General features: G+C 38.9%; 2 protein-coding genes across 18 annotated transcripts in view; one reads left to right on the top strand and one right to left on the bottom strand.

Moving 5' to 3' along the window:
- Window positions 1-15,486, bottom strand: part of PEAK1 (pseudopodium enriched atypical kinase 1) — a 309,415-nt gene extending 293,929 nt beyond the window's left edge. For 11 of the 16 annotated variants that reach the window (XM_070477603.1, XM_070477609.1, XM_070477601.1 and 8 more), the window contains exon 1: window positions 15,288-15,481. The gene's annotated coding sequence lies outside the window, so the exon portion shown is untranslated. Of the gene's footprint in view, window positions 1-15,287 lie in introns of all 16 variants that reach the window. The other 5 variants (XR_011491677.1, XR_011491673.1, XR_011491676.1 and 2 more) reach the window with 1 other exon arrangement.
- A 414-nt stretch (window positions 15,487-15,900) lies between these two features.
- HMG20A (high mobility group 20A) overlaps window positions 15,901-27,909 on the top strand; it is a 67,023-nt gene continuing 55,014 nt past the window's right edge. Inside the window, exon 1 of one of the 2 annotated variants that reach the window (XM_020901072.2) lies at window positions 15,901-15,992. The gene's annotated coding sequence lies outside the window, so the exon portion shown is untranslated. The other variant, XM_020901071.2, reaches the window with a different exon arrangement.

The raw sequence follows: 27,909 nt of genomic DNA, 5'->3' as shown, positions 1-27,909 counted from the left end.
CAGGATTATGAATTACTTGAAAGATAAGGATCATGTTTTTAAGAGTAGTATTGTTTGTTTGAAAGTGAAAGTCTTAGTCAATCAGTCATGTCATGATTCTTTGTGACCCCATGGACTGTAGTCTGCCAGGCTCCTCTGTCCATGGAATTCTCCAGGCAAGAATATGGGAGTGAGTTGTCATTTCCTTCTCCAGGGGATTTTCCCAACCCAGGGACTGAACCTGAGTCTCCCACATTGCAGAAAGATTCTTCATCATCTAAGCCATGCCCTCCTCCAGGGGATCTTCCCTACCCAGGGATGGAACCCTGGTCTCCTGTATTGCAGGCAGATTCTTTACTATCTGAGACACCAGGGAAGTCCATTGTTTGTTTGGCTTAGGCTAAAATGAGAATGTTAACATACAGTTATTTTACTTTGTCCTAAGTCTGAATTATACAAATAAAGTTTTTAATATCTTAAGGTTACTTCAGCAAGCTAAATAACTCTTCATGTCTTAATATAAGAGTCAAGTATTTTATGTAATTCCTTCACTCAACAACCATCTGAGTATCCATTTCATGCTAGGCACTGTGCTAATAAGACTTAGTCTTTACACTCAAGGCAGAGTCTCTCCTCATTCAGCATATGAATACAATAAAGCTTTCCACAATTAATAAATACAACATACTGTACATACAAATGGTTAACAACTTTGGCAACCATTTAGTGGCAGAATTGAGAATGGAATCCTGTGATCTTTTTGCCCCTTATGCTTATAAAGTATACCCCTCATTTCTCTTACAGGTCCTAGAGAGTGATTGAAAAACTACTACTCAGTAAGTACATCTGCCTGTCTTATACCATATCACCTTTTAATGGCTGGCAATGACACCTATCCATTTTTAGTGCAACGGAGCTAAAATTAAAATATTTTACTTAAAACTTGGTTTACTAAGTTACACATTTAAATTACTTTTAAAGTTCCATGATCACATTGGGATATAAATTTAATAAAATGACAGATGTGAGTGACTAAGAAATACCTGGAGTAACAGGTAAATTTGGCCTTAATGAGTACAGAATGAAGCAGGGCAAAGGCTAATAGAGTTCTGCCAAAAGAATGCACTGGTCATGGCAAACACCCTCTTTTAACAACACCAGAGAAGACTCTGCACATGGATGTCACCAGATGGTCAATATCGAAATCAGAATGATTATATTGTTTGCAGCAAAAGATGGAGAAGCCCTATACAGTCAGCAAAAACAAGACCTGGAGCTGACCATGGTTCAGATCATAAACTCCTTATTGCCAAATTCAGACTTAAATTGAAGAAAGTAGGGAAAACCACTAGATGATTCAGATATGACCTAAATCAAATCCCTTGCGCTTATAGTGGAAGTGACAAATAGATTCAAGGGATTAGATCTGATAGATAGAGTGCCTAAAGAACTATGGATAGAGGTTCGTGACACTGTACAGGATGCAGTGATCAAGACCATCCCCAAGAAAAAGAAATGCAAAAAGGCAAAATGGTTGTCTGAGGAGGCCTTACAAATAACTGTGAAAAGAAGAAAGGCAAAGGAGAAAAGGAAAGATATACCCATCTGAATGCAGAGTTCCAAAGAATAGCAAGGAGAGACAAGAAAGTCTTCCTCAGTGGTCAATGCAAAGAAAAAGAGGAAAACAACAGAATGGGAAAGACTAGAGATCTCTTCAAGAAAACTAGAGCAATGGACCAGCTAGACCTAATTGACATCTATAGGACGTTTCACCCCAAAACAATCAACTTCACCTTTTTCTCAAGTGCACACGGAACCTTCTCCAGAATAGATCACATCCTGGGCCATAAATCTAGTCTTGGTAAATTCAAAAAGATTGAAATCATTCCAGTCATCTTTTCTGACCACAGTGCAGTAAGATTAGATCTCAATTACAGGAAAAAAATTATTAAAAATTCAAACATATGGAGGCTAAACAACACGCTTCTGAATAACCAACAAATCATAGAAGAAATCAAAAAAGAAATCAAAATATGCATAGAAATGAATGAAAATGATAACACAACAACCCAAAACCTATGGGACACTGTAAAAGCAGTGCTAAGGGGAAGATTCATAGCATTACAGGCCTACCTCAAGAAACAAGAAAAAGTCAAATAAATAACCTAACTCTACACCTAAAGCAACTAGAGGAAGAAGAAATGAAGAACCCCAGGGTTAGTAGAAGGAAAGAAATCTTAAAAATTAGGGCAGAAATAAATGCAAAAGAAACTAAAGAGACCATAGCAAAAATTAACAAAGCTAAAAGCTGGTTTTTTGAAAAAATTAACAAAATTGACAAACCATTAGCAAGACTCATTAAGAAACAAAGGGAGAAGAACCAAATTAACAAAATTAGAAATGAAAATGGAGAGATCACAACAGACAACACTGAAATACAAAGGATCATAAGAGACTACTACCAGCAGCTCTATGCCAATAAAATGGACAACTTGGAAGAAATGGACAAGTTCTTAGAGAAGTATAACTTTCCAAAACTGAACCAGGAAGAAATAGAAGATCTTAACAAAACGATCACAAGCAAGGAAATCGAAACTGTAATCAGAAATCTTCCAGCAAACAAAAGCCCAGGACCAGATGGCTTCACAGCTGAATTCTACCAAAAATTTAGAGAAGAGCTAACACCTATCTTACTCAAACTCTTCCAGAAAATTGCAGAAGAAGGTAGACTTCCAAACTCATTCTATGAGGCCACCATCACCCTAATTCCAAAACCAGACAAAGATGCCACAAAAAAAGAAAACTACAGGCCAATATCACTGATGAACATAGATGCAAAAATCCTTAACAAAATTCTAGCAAACAGAATCCAACAACATATTAAAAAAATCATTCATCATGACCAAGTGGGCTTTATCCCAGGAATGCAAGGATTCTTTAATATCCGCAAATCAATCAATGTAATACACCACATTAACAAATTGAAAGATAAAAACCATATGATTATCTCAATAGATGCAGAAAAAGCCTTTGACAAAATTCAACATCCATTTATGATTAAAACTCTCCAGAAAGCAGGAATAGAAGGAACATACCTCAACATAATAAAAGCTATATATGACAAACCCACAGCAAGCATCACCCTCAATGGTGAAAAATTGAAAGCATTTCCCCTGAAATCAGGAACAAGACAAGGGTGCCCACTCTCACCACTACTATTCAACATAGTTTTGGAAGTTTTGGCCACAGCAATCAGGGCAGAAAAAGAAGTAAAAGGAATCCAGATAGGAAAAGAAGAAGTGAAACTCTCTCTGTTTGCAGATGACATGATCCTCTACATAGAAAACCCTAAAGACTCTACCAGAAAATTACTAGAGCTAATCAACGAATACAGTCAAGTTGCAGGATATAAAATTAACACACAGAAATCTCTTGCATTCCTATACACTAACAATGAGAAAACAGAAAGAGAAATTAAGGAAACAATTCCATTCACCATTGCAACAAAAAGAATAAAATACTTAGGAGTATATCTACCTAAAGAAACAAAAGACCTATACATAGAAAACTATAAAACACTGATGAAAGAAATCAAAGAGGACACAAGCAGATGGAGAAATATACCGTGTTCATGGATTGGAAGAATCAATATTGTCAAAATGGCTATACTACCCAAAGTAATCTATAGATTCAATGCAATCCCTATCAAACTACCAACAGTATTTTTCACAGAACTAGAACAAATAATTTTACAATTTGTATGGAAATACAAAAAACCTCGAATAGCCAAAGTAATCCTGAGAAAGAAGAATGGAACTGGAGGAATCAATCTGCCTGACTTCAGACTCTACTACAAAGCCACAGTCATCAAGACAGTATGGTACTGGCACAAAGACAGAAATATAGATCAATGGAACAGAATAGAAAGCCCAGAGATAAATCCACGAACCTATGGTCACCTTATCTTCGACAAAGGAGGCAAGGATATACAATGGAAAAAAGATAACCTCTTTAACAAGTGGTGCTGGGAAAACTGGTCAACCACCTGTAAAAGAATGAAACTAGAACACTTTCTAACACCATACACAAAAATAAACTCAAAATGGATTAAAGATCTAAATGTAAGACCAGAAACTATCAAACTCCTAGAGGAGAACATAGGCAAAACACTCTCCGACATAAATCACAGCAGGATCCTCTATGACCCACATCCCAGAATTTCAGAAATAAAAGCAAAAATAAACAAATGGGACCTAATGAAACTTAAAAGCTTTTGCACAACAAAGGAAGCTATAAGCAAGGTGAAAAGACAGCCCTTAGATTGGGAGAAAATAATAGCAAACGAAGCAACAGACAAAGGATTAATCTCAAAAATATACAAGCAACTCCTCCAGCTCAACTCCAGAAAAATAAATGACCCAATCAAAAATTGGGCCAAAGAACTCAACAGACATTTCTCCAAGGAAGACATACAGATGGCTAACAAACACATGAAAAGATGCTCAACATCACTCATTATCAGAGAAATGCAAATCAAAACCACAATGAGGTACCATTATACGCCAGTAAGGATGGCTGCTATCCAAAAGTCTACAAGCAATAAATGCTGGAGAGGGTGTGGAGAAAAGGGAACCCTCTTACACTGTTGGTGGGAATGCAAATTAGTACAGCCACTATGGAAAACAGTGTGGAGATTTCTTAAAAAGCTGGAAATAGAACTGCCGTATGACCCAGCAATCCCACTTCTGGGCATACACACCAAGGAAACCAGATCTGAAAGAGACACATGCACCCCAATGTTCATCGCAGCACTGTTTATAATAGCCAGGACATGGAAGCAACCCAGATGCCCATCAGCAGACGAATGGATGAGGAAGCTGTGGTACATATACACCATGGAATATTACTCAGCCATTAAAAAGAATTCATTTGAATCAGTTCTAATGAGATGGATGAAACTGGAGCCCATTATACAGAGCGAAGTAAGCCAGAAAGATAAAGACCATTACAGTATACTAACACATATATATGGACTTTAGAAAGATGGTAACGATAACCCTATATGCAAAACAGAAAAAGAGACTCAGATGTATGGAACAGACTTGTGGACTCTGGGAGAAGGCGAGGGTGGGATGTTTCAGGAGAACAGCATTGAAACATGTATATTATCTAGGGTGAAACAGATCACCAGCCTTGGTTGGGTGCATGAGACAAGTGCTCGGGCCTGGTGCACTGGGAAGACCCAGAGGGATCGGGTGGAGAGGGAGGTGGGAGGGGGGACTGGGATGGGGAGTACGTGTAAATCCATGGCTAATTCATATCAATGTATAACAAAAACTACTGTAATGATGTAAAGTAATTAGCCTCCAACTAATAAAAATTAAAAAAAAAAAAAATAAAATAAAAAAAAAGAAAACTAGAGATACCAAGGGAACATCTCATGCAAAGATGGGCACAATAAAGGACAGGAATTGTATGGACCTAACAGAAGCAGAAGATATTAGGATGTGGCAAGAATACACAGAAGATCTATACAAAAAAGATCTTCACAACCCAGATAATCACGATGGTGTGATCACTCACCTAGAGCCAGACATCCTGGAATGCGAAGTCAAGTGGGCCTTAGGAAGCATCACTACAAACAAAGCTAGTGGAGGTGATGGAATTCCAGTTGAGCTATTTCAAATCCTGAAAGATGATGCTGTGAAAGTGCTGCACTCAGTATGCCAGCAAATTTGGAAAACTCAGCAGTGGCCACAGTACTGGAAAAGGTTAGTTTTCATTCCAATCCCAAAGAAAGGCAATGCAAAAGAATGTTCAAACTACCACAAAATTGCACTCATCTCACATGTTAGCAAAGTAATGCTCAAAATTCTCCAAGCCAGGCTTCAACAGTATGTGAACTGTGAACTTCCAGATGTTCAAGCTGGATTTAGAATAGGCAGAGGAACCAGAAATCTGTTAGATCATTGAAAAAGCAGAAGAGTTCCAGTAAAACATCTACTTCTGCTTCAATGACTCTGTGAAAGCCTTTGACTGTGTGAATCACAACAAACTGTGGAAAATTAGTCAAGAGATGGGAATACCAGACCACCTGACCTACCTCCTGAGAAATCTGTATTCAGGTAAAGAAGCAACTGGACGTGTCCAGTAGACATGTCCAAGTGGTTTCAAATTGGGAAAGGAGTATGTGAAAGAAGTATATTGTCACCCTTCTTATTTAACTTATAGGCAGAGTATATCATGAGTACATCCAGCTGGGCTGGATGAAGCACAAGCTGGAATCAAGACTGCTGGGAGAAATATCAATAACCTCAGATATACAGATGACACCACCCTTATGGAAGGAAAGTGAAGAAGAACTAAAGAGCCTCTTGATGAAAGCTGAGTGCCAAACTATTGATGCTTTTGAACTGTGGTATTGGAGAAGACTCATGAGAGTCCCTTGGCCAGCATGGAGATCCAACCAGTCCATCCTAAAGGAAATCAGTCCTGAATAGTCATTGGAAGGACTGATGCTGAAGCTGAAACTCCAATACTTTGGCCACCTGATGTGAAGAACTGACTCATTGGAAAGGACCGTGATGCAGGGAAAGATTAAAGGAAGGAGGAGAAGGGGACGATAGAGGATGAGATGGTTGGATGGCATCACCAAATCAATGGACATGAGTTTGAGTAAACTCTGTGAGTTTGTGGTGGACAGGGAGGCTTGGTGTGCTGCAATCCAGGGGTCACAAAGAGTCAGACATGACTGAGCAATTGAACTGAACTGAAGACTATCTATGAAAGAAACAGTCAAAAGTGTCACATGTTCACAGAAGATGAAGGCCACTTCTGCTTGATTTTACACTGAAACAAATTTTTAAACAGTCTGAAGTCTAATCCCATTGATTCTGAAAAGGTGGTAGAGAGATAAAAGTTAAAAAGTCAAGAGTAACAGAAACTCTCCTAACCAATTCACTGGCCTACTTGATAGCAATGACCAAAGGCACAGTTACTAACCTGAGGCCTTATAATGGCAGGGGACCAAGGGCAGAAGCAACTTAAGAAACCAAGATCAACACAGAGAACAGATTCTCCTTTTTGATAATTGCTAGTGTGTGCACAAAACCTTGACAAGTTTCCTATCTGATCCATATTTATATCAGTGCTTATATGTAGCTGGCACAAGCTTGAGTTCATTTTTTCTGATGCCTATGTCTTCTAACAATCTTTTTTAGTATGTATTTGAACCATTATCTGGTATTTGCCTTCCACTGCTACTTTCTTTTTCAGTCTGTAATTTGTCTCATCCTAGATTATAAATTTATGGCTAAATGCTAACTCCTGAAACAGCTCAGTGCCTTGCAAATAATAGGTACTGAAAAAGTGTTTATTAATAATAGATATGAAATCCATCCTAGAGTCCCACCCAAATCCTTACCATTTTGCAGAACTGTTCCTCCTCAATCTCTCTGACTGGGATGCCCTGTGGTCAGTCCTTGAATCTCTTTTCTAGCCTCACTCAACTCCTCAGGTGATCTCACCTATACTGATAATTCCTAAATGTAAACAACCTAGATCATCACCCTCCTCTGAACTACAGATTCATTTGTTCAGTTGCTGACTTGACATCTCAATTAACATGTCTTTTAGACAACTCAAAAATGTAGCCAGTCTGGAACAGAACTCTTGAATTCTACCCAGAAACCTGCTCTGCTCATAGTCTTCCCATCTCTGAAAATGACAACTCCACCCTTCCTGTTGCTTAAGCAAAAAACTTTAGAGTCATCCTTGATGTCTCTCTTTTCACATTCCACATCCATCAGCAAACCCTATTGGATCAAAACATACCTAGTTAAGAGTCAGAGTTATATTTTACATACAGAAATAGAGAAATATGTGTGGATACACAGATTAGTAAGCATACATATATTTCCTAGCTCTGTCCACAGAGAGCATCTAGCACAAGTGGTATCTCATTAACAACAAGCACACCTAGCATCCAGATCTTGACCTTAAAATACCATTCTCCAATAAAAGAAATCAGAGTTTTGTGAAAAGAAATGAGTCTAGGGCTGAGGCAGGAAAAATACAAGATAAGCCTGAAACATCTAGTAGTGCCAGAGAATAAAAAAGTGTAACATGTACACATACAAAGGACATACCAAAAGAACACAGAGGTCAACCTAAAAGAGCTCCCAATGGGGAAAGTTGGAATAATTTGGGCAACAAAAGAAATAATGATACCAAATGAATTATAACCCTAAGAATAAAGTATCCAAGAATTAGAACTGATATGATTAGATAGATAGAAAGATAGAGAAGAAACAAACCTTCCTTACAGAAGAATTCTAATTAGTAAATGCAGTAACAATGAGGGAAAATAAACAGTATATTTAGAACATCATAGCAATAATTACTACAGGCAAGATTATTTGTGAATGCTAAAAGTAGCAGAAACAGGATACTGGCAAAGGCTCAAAGTATTTCCCTCAAAATATTTACCAATTACTGTGGTGGTCTTAATACATGTCCATAAATTCTTTTATATATCTCCCTCCAGGAAGTAGAGTTTAATTCCCCTCCCCTTGAGTGTGTGCTGAATTTAATGACTTGTTTCTAATGACCAGTATATGGAAGGGGAAAAATAATGACTTTTTAATGGAAAAATCTGGCAGAAACTACCTTACCTAAGTGATCACCCAGTGATGCCATGTTGATAAGAAGGTGTAATAACAAGGGAACTCTACTCAAAACTCTATAACTAATCATGAGAAGATATCAGAAAATCTAAATTGAGGGTCATCCTATAAAAATACTTGACCAGTATTCTTTAAAAGTATCAAGGTCATAAAAGGTAAGGAAAGACCAAGAAACTCATGCATTAGAAGAGACAAAGGAGACTCAACAACTAAAAGCAATGTAGTATCCTAGTTTGGATAATGCAATGGAAAAAGGATATTAGTGGAAAAACTGGTGAAACACAAAGTCTGCAGCTTGGCAGAAGCATTGTACCAATATTAACTTCTTAGCTTGACAAATGTACTGTGGTTATGTAAGATGTTAATATTAGGAGGGAAAGGGTGAAGTGTATATGACAATGATTCTTAATAGGAGCAATTTTACCCCACAAGGGGCATTTGGCAATGTCCAAAACCATTTTTGATTGTTACAACAGGGGTATGGTACTGCCACCTATGGACAGAGGCCAGGGATGCTGTCTAAGATCCTATATAGCACAGGACAACCCCCACAACAAAGGTTTATTTAGTCCAAAATGTTAATAATGTTGAGACATTAAGGAACTCTATGCATTATCTATGTAACTCCTCTATAAATCTAAACATTTCAAAATTAAAAAGTTAAAAATATATCCAAATCCAATCATTTCTTATCAATTTCCTAATGTAAGACACCACTAACTCTCATATAGATTTTTAAAGAGAGCCTCCTAACTGATCTTGCTTTTTCACTTCTTTAGACTGCTTTTAACACACTAACTGAAGCAGAGTTTTTAAAGCATAAATCTGACCATGTCATTTTGCTTAAAAACCTGTAATGGTTTCTATCTCAAAAAGTAAACACTCAAGCCCTTCCAATGTTCTACAGGCTCTATGTAACCTGGATCCAGTTATTTCTTGAACTAAACCACTTTCTACTCTTCTATTCACTGTCTATGCTTCTATTCACTCCAGTCCAGGCACATTGGCTTCCTAGTGTTCTGAGAATACATGAAGTACACTTCTGCCTCAGGGCCAATGCAAAAAACTGTTTCTTCCACCTAATGTGTCCCCTTACCTCCTTCTTAAGTTCTTTGCTTACTCCTCACCAAGTTCTTCCCAGACATCCTTTTTAAAAGTGCACATACCTATTGGCATACCTGTCCTGCTTGCCTGCTCTATTTTTCTCTACCGCACTTATCCATCACCTTCTAATACTGTATAACAACAAGTTACTTATTTTGTTTAATGTCTGTCTTTCTCTCTCTCCAGAATGTAAAATCCATCAGTGCATGGACTTTTGTCCATTTGGTTCATTACTATAACCTCTGCACCTAGAACAATGTTCAGCACACTTAATGCTAAACAAACATTGGGTAAATGAATGATACATATTTGAAGGTAAATGAATGATACATATTTGAAGTCCTAAATTTAATATCCCAGTGATGCTATACCACTTTGCATCATTACTACATTTTCTCTCTTACTCCTCACTAGAGAGGACTACAGTTTGGAGAACAAAGAACAGGCTTTGGATCTTGGTTCTATCACTCAAGTGTGTCTCTAGACATGGGATTTAACCTTTCTAAATCCTCAGTTTCTTCATTCAAGAGGAATGACAAAAGGATGGATGTTAAAGTTAATAACACTTCTGTTAGAATTAGAAACAAGGCATTAAAGTATATAACACATAGCAGTAAGTATGCCATAAACAAAAGCTAATATTTTTGCTCCCTCCTCACTAGCTCTTTGGCTTCTTTCACACTGACCTCTAGCTCCCAGTGTGTCCCAGTTGAATCACCTCTTCTATGATTTCTGCTCATGATCCAACCTGGACTCCACAGTTCACTCCAGTCACAGCCTTTTAACATCATTAATTCGCTCAGCCAACTGCCCTTCTGGTATCTCTACCAAGCAGGCATCTGCACAAAGCTGTGCGTAACTGCATGGGCTCTCGAACTGAATCACCAGGGTTTGAACCCCAGTTGTCATCTTACAATCAAGGAGAATAACAGAACCTACCTTTAGAGCTCTTGTGAGTTTCTTCAGTTATACCCAGAGTGATCAGTGCTGGAGAAAAATCAAACCATACAAACTGGAATCCCTACAAATCTCAGGTCTAGAACCTCAGATGGGTCCTCTGTGCTGCCTAACAATTCTTTTTCATTATCCTAGTCATGTGTCTATTTCTGTCCCATTCCCTTGAAAGCTATTATATATTGACATGCTCTTTTTTTAAGAACCCCTATTTTATCATGCTCCCCCTCATTCTAAGCAGGTACTCAAAAATGTTAGAAGACACATCAACTCATTCTCCCTCCTGTCCCCATCATTTAGAAACTTATTTACACTGCCTCCAATTTCATCTCTTTTCTTCATGCTCAATGAAAAAGGAAAATCAAGGCCAACTTCTCTACCTATGCTTTGGATCCCATCCCTTACTATTGCTTCCCAATTCCTGGCACCATCAATCACCTCTGCCCCCCATCTCTCTCCTCCCGCCACCCCCCCCCACTTCAATTTCTCCTCTCCACTGGTTCATTACAAGCCCAAATAAAAACACCCCAAATCCTCCTATTTTAAAAAGGGGGGAGAGACAGTAAACTTTTCTAAAATCCCCTGTATCTCCTGCACCTATACTATTTGTTCAGTCCTTTGTTGAAAATACTGTATCTCTTACAATTAGCTACATTTCTAGTTGTCATTGGCTCTTCAACCCCCTCACCCAGAAAGCATTACAATGTAGCTACCTGCTCCAACTGAAGTAACAAATAACTTAATCATCAGGTCTCTGGGCTTTTCTTCCCATTTTTATCTTACTTGGCCTTTGCATGGCGAGATACAGTATTCTCCACTCCTAGTCCTTGAAATACTCTTCTCCCTCAGCTTCCATGATAAATCTCTCATAGTTTCCTTTTTCAACTTTGGTCTATCTGGCACAGATGGTTGGCTTATCTTAGTTGTCTGCCCCATTCAGTAGCTCACACAGAAACGTGGGAATCATGTTAAACGGTCAGTCTTGCTCAACTCTATAATCTGATTATTTACTCTATCCTGTTGATAATACTTCCTAAACCTCTTACACATCCACCCCTCTTCTCTCTCTCTCATCATTTCTCACCAGGAATGGCTTCCTAACTGGTTCTGCTTCTAGTTTTGCCCTTCTCTAATCCAGCCTTCACCTCACTGCCCAGAACACAAATGTGATTCTTCATAGCATAATTCCCTGACTCCCCCCGCCCCACTAAATCCTCACAGCCTTCAGAATAAAATTAAAGCCCCTTAGCTTGGTTCATAAGGCATTCCGTGATTTGACTTAACACTTCTTTCATCCCCTATTCTAAACCCTGTTGTCCACATGTGCCTATTGAATACTTTAACAAGGCTAGACCCAACTGAGATATGGTGTAAGTGTAAAATACATATCAGATTCTGAAAACTTAGTTTGAAAAAGAGAAATGTCGAGTATCTCAATAATACTTTTTATATTGATTACAGATTGAAATATTTTAGATATATAAAATTAAATAAAATATATTATTAAGATTAATTTCACCTTTTACTTTTTAAACGGGTTAATAGAAAATTTTAAAATACGTATATGAATTACATTTGTGACTTACATTATTATATTTTTACAGAACAGCACTGGTCTAGAATGTCCTTTCTCTTTTTCTGAACCTACTTAACCCCGGTCTATTTCTGAAGATTAGCTGAGGTAACTCACTAAGATGCATTTCAGGATACTCCCCTCCTAAGACTCCCAAGTACCTGTCCTCCTCTGTGCTTCTATCCACAGGAATTCACTTACACCTGTTATATATCACTCCACATTATAATTATTGGTTATCAGCTATCTTCTTCTGCTAAACTATATGCTCCTTGCAAAAAGGCATATCATTCTACATATACTCAGGGATTTCCACCATGCCTACCACTTAAAAGGCACTCAAAATATTTGCTGAACAAATGTAAACTATCTATTCCTGGTCTGAAAGTTACTAGAATTTCTCCAAGGAAAACAAATCAGCAAAGAAGGAACCTAGATTTTTTCCAAGAGCTCCAGTAATGGAAGGATCAGAATGATGCTAGGAAGCAGGAATTACAGTAAAGAGAACAATAATAAGAAAATAAGGCTGATCATATACACCTCTTACAGTGAAAACAGGAATTTGCAGCAGTGATATGGAGCCTTGAACTCAACTTGGCATGCCAGGGGCCACAGTTTGGTTCCTAATTTACTCAAATAACCCATCCAACAAAAGAGTATGATTTGGCAGGTTTCAACACAAACAGCTAGAGCCCAGCACCTGTTCCACTTAAACAGAACATCATTACAGTTAAAAACAACAACAAATCTCTCTCATGAAGCAAATGCTAATCTCATGATGCTTCACCATGGAGCAATTTAGAAGAGTTATTATATGAAATGTGCCAAAGCATGAATTTATGGCTGATGCTTATTTGGCAAATATGGTTGGCACTGCTAGATGTTGAAAAACATGTATGCAAATAAGCAAATAAAAGTTTTTAAGCTCTCAGACTTAAATATTTACATTATCATAAATGTACAAAGATAAATGTTTATATGAGAACACATATAACACATCCCAGGAACATATTTTTAAACGTGATTGTCAGGAACAGTTATGAAGTGGCATTATTTCTTTATGAGCCTCATGGTAGACTCTTAAAAATAAATTTTGACTGAATGTTAATGGGGTACAAAAATTATGGAGGAGGTTTCTCTGTACTATCACTGGGTAAAGTGAATAGTCACAGTATCATAATAGTTCAAAGCAATCTTATCTTTTCCTTTCACCAAAATACTTTTCTTCCCATCCTGGAGCACAGCCAAACATAAATGTCAAACCCTAAATGGAGGGTCAGAGGTGAAGAAGAGGACCACACATCAAAAAGGCTTAAAGAAAATACTTTGACATTTTTCCCACATTAATATAGTCATGTTAGAGTCTCCAAAAATAAAGACATGATAAAATATTTCCCCCCTCTTCCCCTCTGACAGTTATGGAAAGATGTTTGTTTTTTCACATAGTTTGTGAGTTGGTCATAGCCAAAACACATAGTAATCGTATGAATTCTGTTTCCATTGTTAACTGTTCATCTCTGGGCAGAGGCTACAACTCCCATCTCTGAAGCCAAGAAAATGTACCATACATGCCATTATAGTTTACTAAACGAGTCACCAAAGAGAAGCAGGCACTTCAGAAAGTAATTAAGGTAGTCAGTGAACTGAGCTATCTAGAAGTGCTCTGAGATTACAGGAGAAGCCATCATGAAGCAAGTATTCAAGATTGCTCATAGAAAGTTTTACCCCTGTGGGTAATTCACGGTTTTCACTTCTACACTGCAGAGAGCAATATAGGTTCTCCAACTATACACATTTCCACATCATTCCATTTATCAAGAAAAAAAAGAAAAGACGTTGTGGCTGAACAAAAGTCAAGAGGTAGGCCTAACAGAATCCTCGAGGCAATCCCAATTCAGGTGAAGAGCTGATGACATACACCATACAATGACCTAAAATCAGACTTTCATATATAATCTTACCATATTTAACAGACACAGAAGAAAAATGTATTGAGTATTCTATAACAAGGTCAATAGAAATGAAATCATAGTTTTCCTTTAGCTCCTCTCTATCCCCTCAACACCAGCCTTCCAGTAACTCCATTCCATAGCTCTCCGATTCCCAAACGGAGATCTTAAAAACACAAACGGACTGCAAAAAAGTAACATTTAATGGTGGGAGGGCTCCTCTTTCCTGTTGCTCTCAGCAGTCTTTCATGCAATCAAGGGACCAAAAAAAAAAAAAAGAGAGAAATCAAGCTCTCAGACGGATGGTGCAGGCGACTGGGAGAGGGTAGAAAAGGGGCTCAGACGGCAAGTCCTCATCGCGGGAGGAAAGAGAAGTTGCAAGAAAGAGCGAATCAAAGGGCAAAGGCGATACAAGATTGACCTCACGAACCACTCAAAACCCCCAAATAACCAAGCAAACCCGCACGTTAGAGGGGTTCACAAGCCGCAGAGCGAAGTGAGCAGGCAAAGAGCCACCGGGTTTCGCCCTAGAGCTGTTGGCCAGGCTGCGCCGGATCCTCGGGTTTGGAGGTGGATGGGGATGTCCGTGCAGACTTCGCAGGAACAAGAGGCGTCCTTCCTGCCCTAGCCTCACCGCGTCCACCTCCCTCCAGGCTTCACTTTCGCCAGCAGCCTTCCAGCTGCGCCCGGGGGCGTCCCCGCCGCCAGGTCCCAACTTTCCCTCCTCTGGGGGGCGCCGAGCCACCGGGGCCTCCGCTACCGCAGCCACCGAGGGAGGGGGCGGGAGCGGGGGCGGCAGGGGGCGCGAGGCGCCGGCGGGCCCCGAGGACGGCGGGGCGCTGGGGTGGCCGTGGCCGGAGAGCCCAAGCCCGGCCAGAGGCACAAGCCGCCTAAGCCCCCGCGGCGGCGCCACCCAGACCCTGCGCCGCCCCGCCCGGATTCCCCCAGGTCATCCCCCTTACCCGTCGGCGACCCTAGTCCCACAAGCCGGCGCGAGAGGACAGAAGGGATCGAAGGGGACGCGGACAACCCTGCTCCCGTTACCTGAGGGGCTCACACGCCGCCGCGGTGACCACCTTCGCCGACCGTCCCGTACCCTTCCTGGTGACCGCCGGCGCCGCCGCCGAGCAACTGACACTGACTAACAACAACTAACTAACTACTCGCCGCCGCCGAGTCCACCGCGCGCTCCCGGCCGCCCGCCGCCCGCCCGGCCCACCAGCCAGCCCGCCTCCTCCTAGCCTCGCGCGCCGCCTCTCCGGGCGCGCACTCGCCACCGCGCTCCTTGAGCGAACACGCGCGCGCGCGCACACGGGCCCTCTCCCAGTCCCTCAGCCCCGCGGGAGGAGTCACCGTGAAGCCCCACCTCTCGCGTTCCTACCTCCCGGGAAAGAGAACTAGAGCGCGCCTGATTGGCCGAGGGGGCGTGGCCAAAGGAAGAGGGAGGGACACCCAGGACCTTCGGCTGGCGTGAAGGGAAATTTCAGTTGTTACGTTTAAGCGGAAAAGGGGAACGAAGTATTGGCTCATTTGGTGCCTCAGCCCCCTAGGTCAGCCTACCGTCAATACAGAATATGTGTCTTCAAAGACTCCAGCACATAGTAATCACCACTTTAAGCCCACTATTTCTGCAGGCCTTAATTTTAAAAACTACATCTCCCAGAAACCTCCGCGAAAATAAGTCTCACTTACGTAATCACGTAGTCCTTCGCCTCCTTTGAACAAAATAGTCCCTTCATTTTTCTGAAGGTATGGGGAATAATATTTCATTTTTCTCCTCACTGGAAAACTTTTAAGTGCAGCGATTAAAGAAGTTACCTATGGAAGGAAGTTAAGCAATTAGGTAAAGGGAAAGAAAAGACATCAATAGAAAGTACTGCGGAGGAATTTTTGTCAGGCTGTGAGACGACGGAGTGAGAAGAGTGAAGGCGGTTGAGAGGGGCTCAGGGAATTGTCCTGTGTGCCAGGGACTTTCTTTAGGCCTCGGGCCCCTGTCTACCCCTATCGTCAGCAGGTCAGTAAGCAAGGCGAGCTTGGGGGTGGTCACAGTGGAGGTACCCATCACCCCTTGAAGATCATCCCTTTTGCTGTTACTGGTTTGCCTCAGTTTGAGGCCGACTGAATGGGGGCGCCTCACTTCCGGTTGGGGGAGGGGAGGAAGGCCATCCTGGGGGAGGGGGGAACACAACTCACTTCCTGTGGGGGTAGGGTGATAGGTTGGGGTGTCCAACCCATTTCCCGTGCTGGCGAGGGCTTGAAAAGGTGATGCTTGGTGCCATATGCATAGACGGTATCTTAAAGCTTTGGGATTGTGTCTTATGTGAAAAAAATTAGGTTATTCCACGAAGTTGTGCTGATCAGAACAGTCAGAATTTATGTGAGTTTTGATTCCATGTGTAAGGTGAAAATTTTCTCCCCAATAGAATTTTCTTAATGTATTCTTCAAAGAATTCGAAACCTCCTGTTAAAATTTTCCACCCATCTGTGCAAGATGACATACTTTCTGGTGTGACTCATGAATTGCCCACCCTGCTCCCCGACTCAAGTCCAACGTTGACTTAGAGTGGTATAGCGGTATTCTTTGCCTTGACGTGCCACAGGAGCTCTATAGCTGTTCTTAAAGAGGTTGTTTATTACAGGACTCAATATTTTACGTAAACTATGAAGCATTTTCACCTTACGAAAATGAAAATATACCCAATTAACAGGTGTTACCTTAACTGATGTGATTGGTGTCTTAAATCCTTAGACCTGTTAATTTTAGGGTACAGCTTAGGCCCTGTGCCTGAAAACAACTTACTCAGCTTTAAAAATCGATTTATTTAAATTACAAAGGGGGGAAATGTACTACAGTGCGACTTTCACAGATGTTACGTGTAAGTTACATATAAGAATTTTTAAAGCTGAGGAAGTTGTTTTCAGGCAGAGGACAGAACCTGTAAGAGAGGTGGGTCCCATCCCTGAGTCAGGAAGATCCCCTGGAGTAGGAAATGGCAACCCACTCCAGTATTCTTGCCCAGGAAATCCCGTGGACAGAGAAGTCTGGGCAGGTCAGAGCCCATGGGGTTCCAGAGAGCCCAACACACCTGAGCGATTGAGCATGCACATGCATGCACACGCACCCAGCACCGATTTAAAAATGGTGTCTACACTTTGTGCTTTTAAGGCATGGTGCAGGAATCCTGAAATTCATCTCAGATTTTAAGTAGGGGGAGAAGTTTGGCTCATAAAGGACAAAAAGTATGTACCAGAACGTTCTATTTTCCTATATTCTCAATGTTTTGTAAGAAACTACTTGTAAAGTAATAAACACTTAACAGTTGTTTGGTTTCTTGGCTTGTTTTCAAGTACCACAATACTTGGTAGGTGGTGAGGGTACTGAAAGGATCAATCTATTTGGTGATTATGAAATCTCAACGGCTTTAGTAATTTTAGAATATCTATCAAGTGAACTGTATGTCTTTCAAGAATATTTAAAAGAATAAGGCTTTTGTATTTTTTTCCATTAGGGTTCTCACCTAATCTACCCTCAGAATTTGCAATTGTTTTAATTCTAGTTCTTTTCAAAAGCTAGTTTGTTTAGAGTTTATTAGAAAATCTGGTTTACACTAAAATGTTTAAACAACTGTAAAACTTAAATGTCACAATAAGGAAAAAGATATGTTTTGACCTTTTATAGACATAAAGACAAAAAAGTTAAGACCCAAAAATCAGTGAGTTATCTTTTCAAGGACTACAGAGTTTCTGCAAAAGCTGAAAAGACAGGACACATTTATGTCTGTGTTACTATTAATAAAAGGTTAGGAACATGTAGACTGCCTCAAGCAAGTATTAATTAATTGATTAGAAAAACATGTTCATTATCTTCTGTTAGTGTACTATAGAAGAAAATATTATATGAGCCTCCTGACAAATTAAACTATTAAACTACAGCATTCAGAAATATTGAAGTGAGTAAAGCTTGTGGAATTAGATGAAATAGAGAAAAGGTAAGTTAAAATATTGATTGAAATACAGTAGTAGTGCCTTTAGGAAACTATCTTTGGAAAGCAAAGGAGTTTTTAAAATTGGTCTTTATACCATTCCATGGAAGAAATGCTGTATAATAGAAATAAGAAAAATTGTTGCAGCTGAGAGACTTGGGCAACTTGAAGAATTGTCTGTTCAGAAGAAAGCAATTTATAAAGCACATATCTGAAAGAAGATGTTTTGTGATAAGTGGCAGTATTCACTGGTTCCATCAAAGGAGAAATATTAGAAAACCTTGTGAAAAATAGAGGGAAGTTCATGGAACCTGCTTTTATTCTCTTTAAAAGTGTTTTTGTAGCAGCTTGCTGTCTTCCAGACTTTTTTTTTCTTCTTACAGCTCTTTGTTGCAGTTTTCTTTTCATGTTCTAATAGAAACATATTATCAAAATTAGAAAAATAAAGACTTTTGTAAGTGTACTCTGTTGCTTCTTTAAGTAAATGAATTTCATTCCATTACTTGCCATCAAGAAAAAAGAAATTGTCCATTTTTTCATAATATTTAGATTAGATAACCATTTTCTTTTCCAAAAAGCCATCATTAGGTATACTGCTTATAGCAGTTTGAAATGAAACAGTAGGTCAGAATTCTGGATTCTCTCTCACTGAAGTTTGATTATCCAGGAAGTGCTAGATGCTATCTCTAATGCAAAAGGATCTTTTCATTCTTTTGTCTACGTTTGTTAAATCATACTCTTGTTGTACAACTATTGCTGTTTTGTATATTTGTTGTTTTGATAGTTGCTTATTTTTGCCATTGAGTTGAAAGGGAATATGCTAACAACATGAATGGTTCTTAGACCTGCTGTACTGCTGTCATCTCAGGGCCATCAAGAGTATTCAAATAAGAATACCCTTTACATGACCTTTCATTATTTCAGGAAAAGTTTATTGAGTGCTTACTATGTAATAGTCTCTGTTTTAGGAACTTGAAATACATCAGTGAATACAGACAAATATCCATATTCTCTTGGAGTACCAGTTCAGTTCAGTTGCTCAGTCATGTCCGACTTTTTGCAACCCCATGAACCACAGCATGCCAGGCCTCCCTGTCCATCACCAACTCCCGGAGTCCACCCAAACCCATGTCCATTGAGTCGGTCATCCCCTTCTCCTCCTGCCCTCAATCTTTCCCAGCATCAGGGTCTTTTCCAGTGAGTCAGCTCTTCGAATCAGGTGGCCAAAGTATTGGAGTTTCAGCATCAGTCCTTCCAATGAACATTCAGGACGGATCTCCTTTAGGATGAACTGGTTGGATCTCCTTGCAGTCCAAGGGACTCAAGAGTCTTCTCCAACACCACAGTTCAAAAGCATCAATTCTTCGGCACTCAGCCTTCTTTATAGTCCAACTCTCACACCCATACGTGACCACTGGAAAAACCATAGCCTTTACTAGATGGACCTTTGTTGACAAAATAATGTCCCTGCTTTTTAATATGCTGTCTAGGTTGGTCATAACTTTCCTTCCAGGGAGTAAGTGTCTTTTAGTTTCATGGCTGCAGTCACCATCTGCAGTGATTTTAGAGCCCAGAAAAAGTCAGCCACTGTTTCCACTGTTTCCCCATCTATTTGCCATGAAGTGATGGGACCAGATGCCATGATCTTAGTTTTCTGAATGTTGAGCTTTAAGCCAACTTTTTCACTCTCCTCTTTCATTTTCATCAAGAGGCTCTTTAGTTCTTCTTCACTTTCTTCCATAAGGGTGGTGTCATCTGCATATCAGGTTATTGATATTTCTCCCAGCAATCTTGATTCCAGCTTGTGCTTCCTTCAGCCCAGCATTTCTCATGATGTACTCTGCATATAAGTTAAATAAGCAGGGTGACAGTATTACAGCCTTAACATATTTCTTTTCCTGTTTGGAACCAGTCTGTTGTTCCATGTCCAGTTCTAACTGTTGCTTCCTGACCTGCATACAGGTTTCTCAAGAGGCAGGTATACTCCAAATCAAAACTGGAATTTTGCTCCCTTGATATTCCTAAATAAGCTCTGTAGTGTGATCATTTTTCAAACTGAATCAAGAAACAGCCCTAAACTTGATCTCTTCTGGTCTTGATCTCTAAGCATTCTAAACCCAGTTTTTAATATTTCAGTCGAATTTTTCCCCAGACCATTAAAGTCCCTGTGTTAAATATTCAGCCCTTTTCATCCATGCATGTATCACAACCCTATCATTCTAACCTCCTTTGTGTGGTACAAACAAAAGTGAACCATGGGGAAAATAGGGGATCAGACAGGCCTGGGTTCAAAAGTGATGTCTACATTTTACTAGCTGAGCTTCTTAATAGCTTGGTAACCTTGAACAATTTATTAAGCTCTCTAAGCCTCACTTTCTATAAACCTAAATGGGGTTATTTGATGGATCAAGTATATTTTATGTAAATCACCTGGCAGAATGCCTGTTGTTAGGAGCTTAAAAAAACAGTGAAAGTGTTTGTTGCTCAGTCATGTCTAACTCTTTGTCACCCCATGGAATGTAGCCCACCAGGCTTTTCTGTTCGTGGAATTCTCCAGGCAAGAATACTGGAGTGGGAAGCCATTCCCTTCTCCAGAGAATCTTCCTGACCCAGGGATTGAACCCAGGTCTCCTGCACTGCAGAGTCTTTATGTCTGAGCCACCAGACATGGGAAGCCCATTAGGAGCTTAATGAATGCTATTATTTTACCCCCCAGTTTGCTTCATTATTCTAGCTATTGGGATATGCCTGCATGACTGTTGTAAGCCTTACATATTCCCAGAAGTATGGGGATGTGGTGCTAGGATTATTCAAATTCAGCCTTTCCCAGTCTTAAGTAATCTAAGCATGCCCACTTAGCTGTGAAGATTTTACTTTTTGTTCCTTGCAGAAGAAATCACTAATTTCCATGATTATTTTAGATAATAAGCAGAATAGAAGAGTTTCTAGAAAAGGTTAAAGAATCACTAAAGTAATTTGAACTGTTAAAGGAAGACTTTTAGAATCAGTCTTCTAAACCTATTTAAATATTAAGCCTAACATTCAGGAGTCTTCTCTTGTTACCCATCTACACATTAACAACTAAATTGGTCTCTGGGGGAGGGGGGGGAAATGTATCTTGTACCCAACCTTTTCTATCTTGGTTCATGCTATTCATTCTCTGTGTGAAACACTTTGTCTTTTCCTAGGAAAATCCTTATCTATCTATCAGAATGCCACCTTCTTTGACTCTTTCTCAAGTACCACCTTCAGCTTCAAAAATTATTTTCTGATGTCTGTCCTCTAGTACTTCCATTTTCCCAACCATATGTGCTGTGTCTGTTGACCCTCCAGAGCATTTTGTACTTTTCTTGTGGCATTTAAAATCCAGTACTACTGATATTGTTATGTATTTCTGTTGTTGTTATTGTCATATGTAGAGTTCATGAATGGTCATAAAAGTTTGCAGACTACACGATATTACTGTCTGTGTCTGCTGTCCTACCTAGCCATTCACATCATCACAAGTATTCAGTAAATATTTGTGGAGTTGAATTGGCAATTGGGGTAGATGAAACTGATCAATAACTTTTGTCCACTACTTATGCCCAGTGTTTTTATGTATATATATGTGTGTGTGTGTGTGTGTATATATATATATATATATATATATATATAAATAATCATATAGCCATATGATGAGACCTATGAGAACTCAATTTAATTGGGAAGAACCCATCCTCAAGTTAATTGGAAATAACTAAGTTTTCATTATATGTACAGATCTGAAGCCTGAAGGTATTTCAGTGAAGGTGGGGTGGGGAGTCACTGTAGAGTCGCTTGCATTTTGAGAGATATCCCAGGCTGTCTGAACTCAGAAACAGAATAGATTGAGATATCAAGAGATACTTACTGTGCAATTCCACAACTAGTTATATACCCAAGAGAATTAGAAATGGGTTCTCATCTTTTCCCCAGATGTTCCTAGCGGCATTTATTTGTAAGAGCCAAAATATAGAAACAAAACCCAATGTTTATCAATCGATGAATAAATAAACAAAATGCAGTATAGTCATACAATGGAATATTATTCATCAATGAAAAGGAATGGAGCATTGGTACATGCTATAAAATGGATGAATCTTGAAAATGTTACACTAAAGGGAAAGAAGCTAGACACAAAAAGCCACATGATTCCATTTATATGCAATGTCTAGAACAGGCAAAACCATAGAGACAGAAAGTTAATATATTAGTGTGCCAGGAACTGGGGTCTGAGGATGGAGAATGACTGCTAATGTGTATGGAGTTTCTTTGAGGGAATGATGAAAATGTTCTGTGATGATTGCACAACATAATCATGATACTAAAATACCTTGTATACAGATATATTGGGCCAGCCTGAAAGTTGGTTCAGATTTTCCAGTAAGATGATACAGAAAAACCAGAATGAGCTTTTTTGGCAAACCCAATACTAAACCACTGAATTGTATACTGAAGGGGTGAATTTTATGGGATATGAATTATACCTTTAAAGAGAGGGATATACCTAAACTTGAAGATTCTGGATTTTTGGATGGGGCGAGAACAAGGAAGTAGTAATGAAAGTTGCTCAGTTGTGTCCAACTCTTTGCAACCCCTCTGTCCATGGAATTCTCCAGGCAAGACTACTGGAGTGGGTAGCCATTCCCTTCTCCAGGGGGTCTTCTTAACCTGGGGATTGAACCTGGTTCTCCTGCATTGCAGTCAGATTCTTTACTTTCTGAGCCACTCGGGTTGTAAGGATGTGATAATTCTCATATTCTAGAGGGCAAAGTAAGTGTCTAGGTGCAGGTCAGGTGAGGATGGATAGGTTTCTGGCTATCATGTTTCTTTTGAAGCAGGCAGTGAGGTGAATGGTTAGACTAGAAGGGTGTTGACAAGGGAGAACAGCATTTTAGGAACTTGAAGGAAGCTTCAGAATTTTTTCTTGATAGGGTCAAGGATGTGGTATGTGGTCATCCTGGTTTCAGTGTGAAGGTCAGCTTAGTTCAGAGGGTGAAAGTATCATAGGGAGTCTGATGGCAATCAACAATGAAGTTACTAGAGAAGATGGGAGAACAGAAACTAGACAGAAATACTAGAATTTGATTCTAAAACTATCCCCATATGATGAAAAATAGTTAAATCATAGTGTAAAGGAACCAAGGGCAATGATTTGGAGAAGTTAGTACATATGAAGGTATTCATTTGAAGAAATGCTGGAGTGCCTTTTATGTGCCAGGCACTATTAAATAAAACCATAGTTGTTTTCTTTATTTGAATTATTTTTTTAGAATAAGATCTTATGAGTGAAATTGTTCATTTTAAGAGTATGGGTTTTTTATAGTTCTTGATACAATAGGCTGTATTATTTCTCTAAAAGGTTATACTAATTTTTGATGTCACCAGTAATATACAAGTGTGTTGTCTTAACCACAATTTCACCAGCAAAAATTCTTGGCTAATTGGATAAGCATAAAGTTATTCTTCTTTGATTATTGCTTCCATTATGGTGTTTCTGTATTATGGAATTGGCATCTCTGTGAGCATGAAGGAATTCAAAGCCTTTATATTTGCTCCCTCGTCTGGAATAGCTTCCTTAAAGAACATGGATTTTTAAGGACCCTAGGAATCAAACCAGCCCCTAATTTGAATCAGCCCAAAACTACTGTTACTCAGTGGTGTTCTGCTTATTTCTTAAATGGTATTCACATTTAGACTATATTTAGCCATAATTCCAATTCCCATTCAACTAACTTAATTCTCATAATTTGGTGTTTTAGGTATTAACTAACTTCATATTGCATATGAGAAGATAGAGGCTAGTTCACTTGCCCAGGGTCACTTGACCTGTAAGTGAAAGAGACAGGATTTGAATGCAGCCAGTTATTATTTTCAAACTCTGTGATCTCTTAGAGTCACTACTAAAACTTACTGGGGGCTAATAGAAATTGGAAGTGAAATTTGAAACAGAACTTGGCCAATCAGGCACTTACATATGTATGTAATGAAGCAGTTAGCAGAAAAGGTTTTTTTCATTTTATTTTTTTATTGGCCCTCAAAGAGGCCCAGAGTAACTTTTTAAATAATAACTTTGAAACTGATACAAGGTTAGTGAGATACTCAAAAGCATAGTACATGATAGCAAAGGAAGAGAGATTTTTTTTCATTTTTATTCAGTATAATTTGCTCACTAGACAGATTTAGGATCAGGAATATAAAACGAGATGCCATGTTCAAATGCTCAGCTTTAATCAGATAAAATAACCCAACATATAGATAAGGCAATTTAGGCCCAGAATTACATACCAAATACAGTGACACAATGGACCCTAGAACATCAGCCTCCTGCTTCCTAGTACACTTTGCTAAATTGAACCAAGTAGAAACAACCATCTATGTGGTTGTTTTGTAATTTATAATTTTCATAATTTAATATGCTATCCTTAAAATAGATCATTTCTCTGTGTATTTTAAAACAATAAAGATCCACACACCAAATTACTAAATATTTAGTGATAGGTTAGAATAAGAAGTGATACTGAAGATCAGGTTGAACCCTAGTGTATCAGATAGTCTATCTGTGAGTTATACCTGAACAGTGTTTATCTGTATCCCAGATGAGTATTTGGAATTTTCAACAAAGCCCAGCCCTTTTCTTCTATCCCTAATCCTTTAAGTGAAACTAATACCCCTGCTGCCCCCAAAATAGTATCCAGATACTCCACTTTCATTTCTTAGCCTCAAAATTTATATCTCCTTTCTCATGCCATCTCCACACTTCCTTCATTCCTGTACTTCATAACTTTAATTCCTATTCTCTTAACACAAACCTTGCATTTTTATTGCCAGTGATACCACAATTACTTCAGTTCTTTGCAAAAGCAATATAGCTATTGTGTCAGCAATAATAATATGTTCACAGTCTTGAGCCAAATTTTCACTGATAGAATTTTATACTGAGAAAATACTTCAAATAAAGAAAATAGTGAAAGGGACAAAATGTTAATGGCACTGATATCTATACTGTTTTTTTTAAACTGGAAACCTTCTAGATATCCAAAAATAGAATAATAGTTAAGCAAATTATTACCTATTCATTCAATAGGCTATTAGACATTAATTTTTCACAATAGCTTCTTTTAAAATATATTAAAAGATGCTCTAAGAATGTTTATGCCAAAATGAAAAAAAGGAGAAATCAAGAAAAAATAGAAAATTTTATGTGATTCATGTATTTCTAAAGCATTTGTATTTTCTGTGTCATAATAACTGACATTCATTGAGCAGATACTGGTGTCAGGCACAATACTAAAGCAATATTACAGAAGTATTGAGTAATTAGTAAGAAACCTACTCGAAAGTCAAATCCTAGCTCCATCACTTACTAGTATGTGATCTTAAAAAAGAAACTGGAGATAGTAACTATATCTACATTAAGATATTAAATCTATATAAAGTGTCTGGCACACTGCATGCCCTCATTAAAGTGTTTTTGTTAGGAAACATTTTATAGACATTTTAATCTTCACATCCTCACAACATTTATGAGATGGTGTTATTTTCATTTACCTAAGAGAAAATTGAAACACAGGATGTTTAAATACTTTGGTCAAATAACGTGCTAAGGTCATACAACTAATAAGCAGTAGATTTTTGATGGAGAGCCCATGCTATGACTTCTGCTCCTTGTGCTGAGGTTCTAGGTTGCTGCAGACTAATGCTTTTGCTGAGAACAACATGAGAGGACACATTTTTTAAAAAGAATAATGAAAGCATCAGAGACCTACTGAGGCAGCCATCAAAATCATGGAGCCAAGGGAACTTCAAAGAAGCATGTTTATGTTCTATGCTTTTCTTTTCCTGTTCAAGAGTTTGCTTAATGTATAGTACAGAACAAGAACCTGTGAAACTGAGCAGAGGATTCCTGCTATAAGCAAAGAAGCAAGTATTCTCATGGGGCTGAGTACATAAAAGTTGGAGTTTAGTGATCCCCAGTGGCCAGGACTGAGGGGTCAAGATCCTAGTAGGGAAGGGAAGCATCTAGAAGTGATTTTGCTGAAGAACAGAAGCTAAGCAAGCTAACCTCTAAAAAGAAAGAGTGAAGTTTTTTTTCATCTCATGATGTTGACAAGCAAACATTAAAATTCTGGTCCCTCCAAGGAAGAAAGGACCTGTAAAGCAGCCGAGGCTCTCAAACAGTATTCCCTAGAGGACTATAGAGAAGGCAATGGCAACCCACTCCGGTGTTCTTGCCTGGAGAATCCCAGGGACGGGGGAGCCTGGTGGGCTGCCGTCTATGGGGTGCACAGAGTCGGACATGACTGAAGTTACTTAGCAGCGGAGGACTGCACCGTCTATACATAATAGACATGAGTACAAGAATAACTAGAAATAAGGAAGAATATTTCATAATTATAGAAATGTGAGAATATAAATCTGTATATATCTGATTCTAATAATATAGCTTCAAAAAATATTTTTTCAAGTGTACATGGGACTTTTAACAAAATAGATCTTATGATAGACCATAGAGCAAGTCTTAACAAATCTCACCCAGACTGTTATCTGAACATAGTTCGATTAAGTAAGAAATGGATTATAAAATAGTAGCTAGCAAGCTCCCCCCAAAATACATTTCTGAATGACCCACTAGATCAAAAAATAAAGCACAATTAGAACACATTCACAACAGAATAGTAATGAAAATACAATATATCAAAATACATGTGAATGAGCCAAAGCTATACTTGATGGGAAAATTTATAGCCCTAGATTAGAAGAGAAAAAAGTAAAAAACTAGTGATCTAAATATCATTTTCAGGAAATCCAGAAAAGAACAGCAAATTAAACCCAAATTAAGTAGAAGAAGGGAATTATTAAAAAGTAGCAATTAACTAAACAGAAAACAAGTACACAATAGGAAATATCTGCAAAGCCAAGAGGTCGGTCTTTGAAAAGGTCAGTAAAATGTATAGACCTCTAGCAATACAGATCAAGAAAAGTACACACTCAATCTTAAATTCTTGATCTTTTTTCTAATTCTACATCTCCAGTATTCCTATTTCTATAAATCTCATCTCCGTATATATCTTCTGATAGCTCAGTTGGACATCTTGGTATTATTCTTGAGAGCTCTTACTACCACACATGCACACCATGCAGACCACTACAAAATTCTCTTAACTCTACCTTCTAAATATATCAAATCCACTCTATATGCTACATCTTCACTGCCATGTCCTGTTTTAAGCCACCATCATGCTGTGTTCCAGTGTCTTCCCAACAGTAACTTCCTGGATTCATTCTTACTATTTGTCAGTTGATTCTTTACATAGAAGTTAAAATGAGGCTTTAAAAAGCATAAATATCATATCATGCTGCTCCTTGGAATTCCTAAAAGCCTTGCTCTTACATTGGTGAAAACCCAAATGTTTAAGATAATCCCGCATCTGTGCAAGATGTAGTCCCTGCTTGCTTATCCTTGCTGCTCTCTCCTGATCACTTTACTCCAGCCCCCTCTAGCCTTCTTTCACTTCTTCCAAAGCACCAAGTCCTAATTCCTCTGTGTGGAATGTACCTACTTAACATTTAGTTCTCACCACTCAGAGTGGTCCTCTGTCTAAGTGACATCTCCCACTGTTTTTCTATAGCATTCTGTTCTTTTCCTTCCTAGCAGTTTT

Source organism: Odocoileus virginianus, chromosome 16 (assembly GCF_023699985.2).
Source record: "Odocoileus virginianus isolate 20LAN1187 ecotype Illinois chromosome 16, Ovbor_1.2, whole genome shotgun sequence".
Lineage (NCBI taxonomy): Eukaryota > Metazoa > Chordata > Mammalia > Artiodactyla > Cervidae > Odocoileus > Odocoileus virginianus.
The sequence above is the reverse complement of the archived record's forward strand: the minus strand, read 5'-3'. Positions and strand labels throughout refer to the sequence as shown.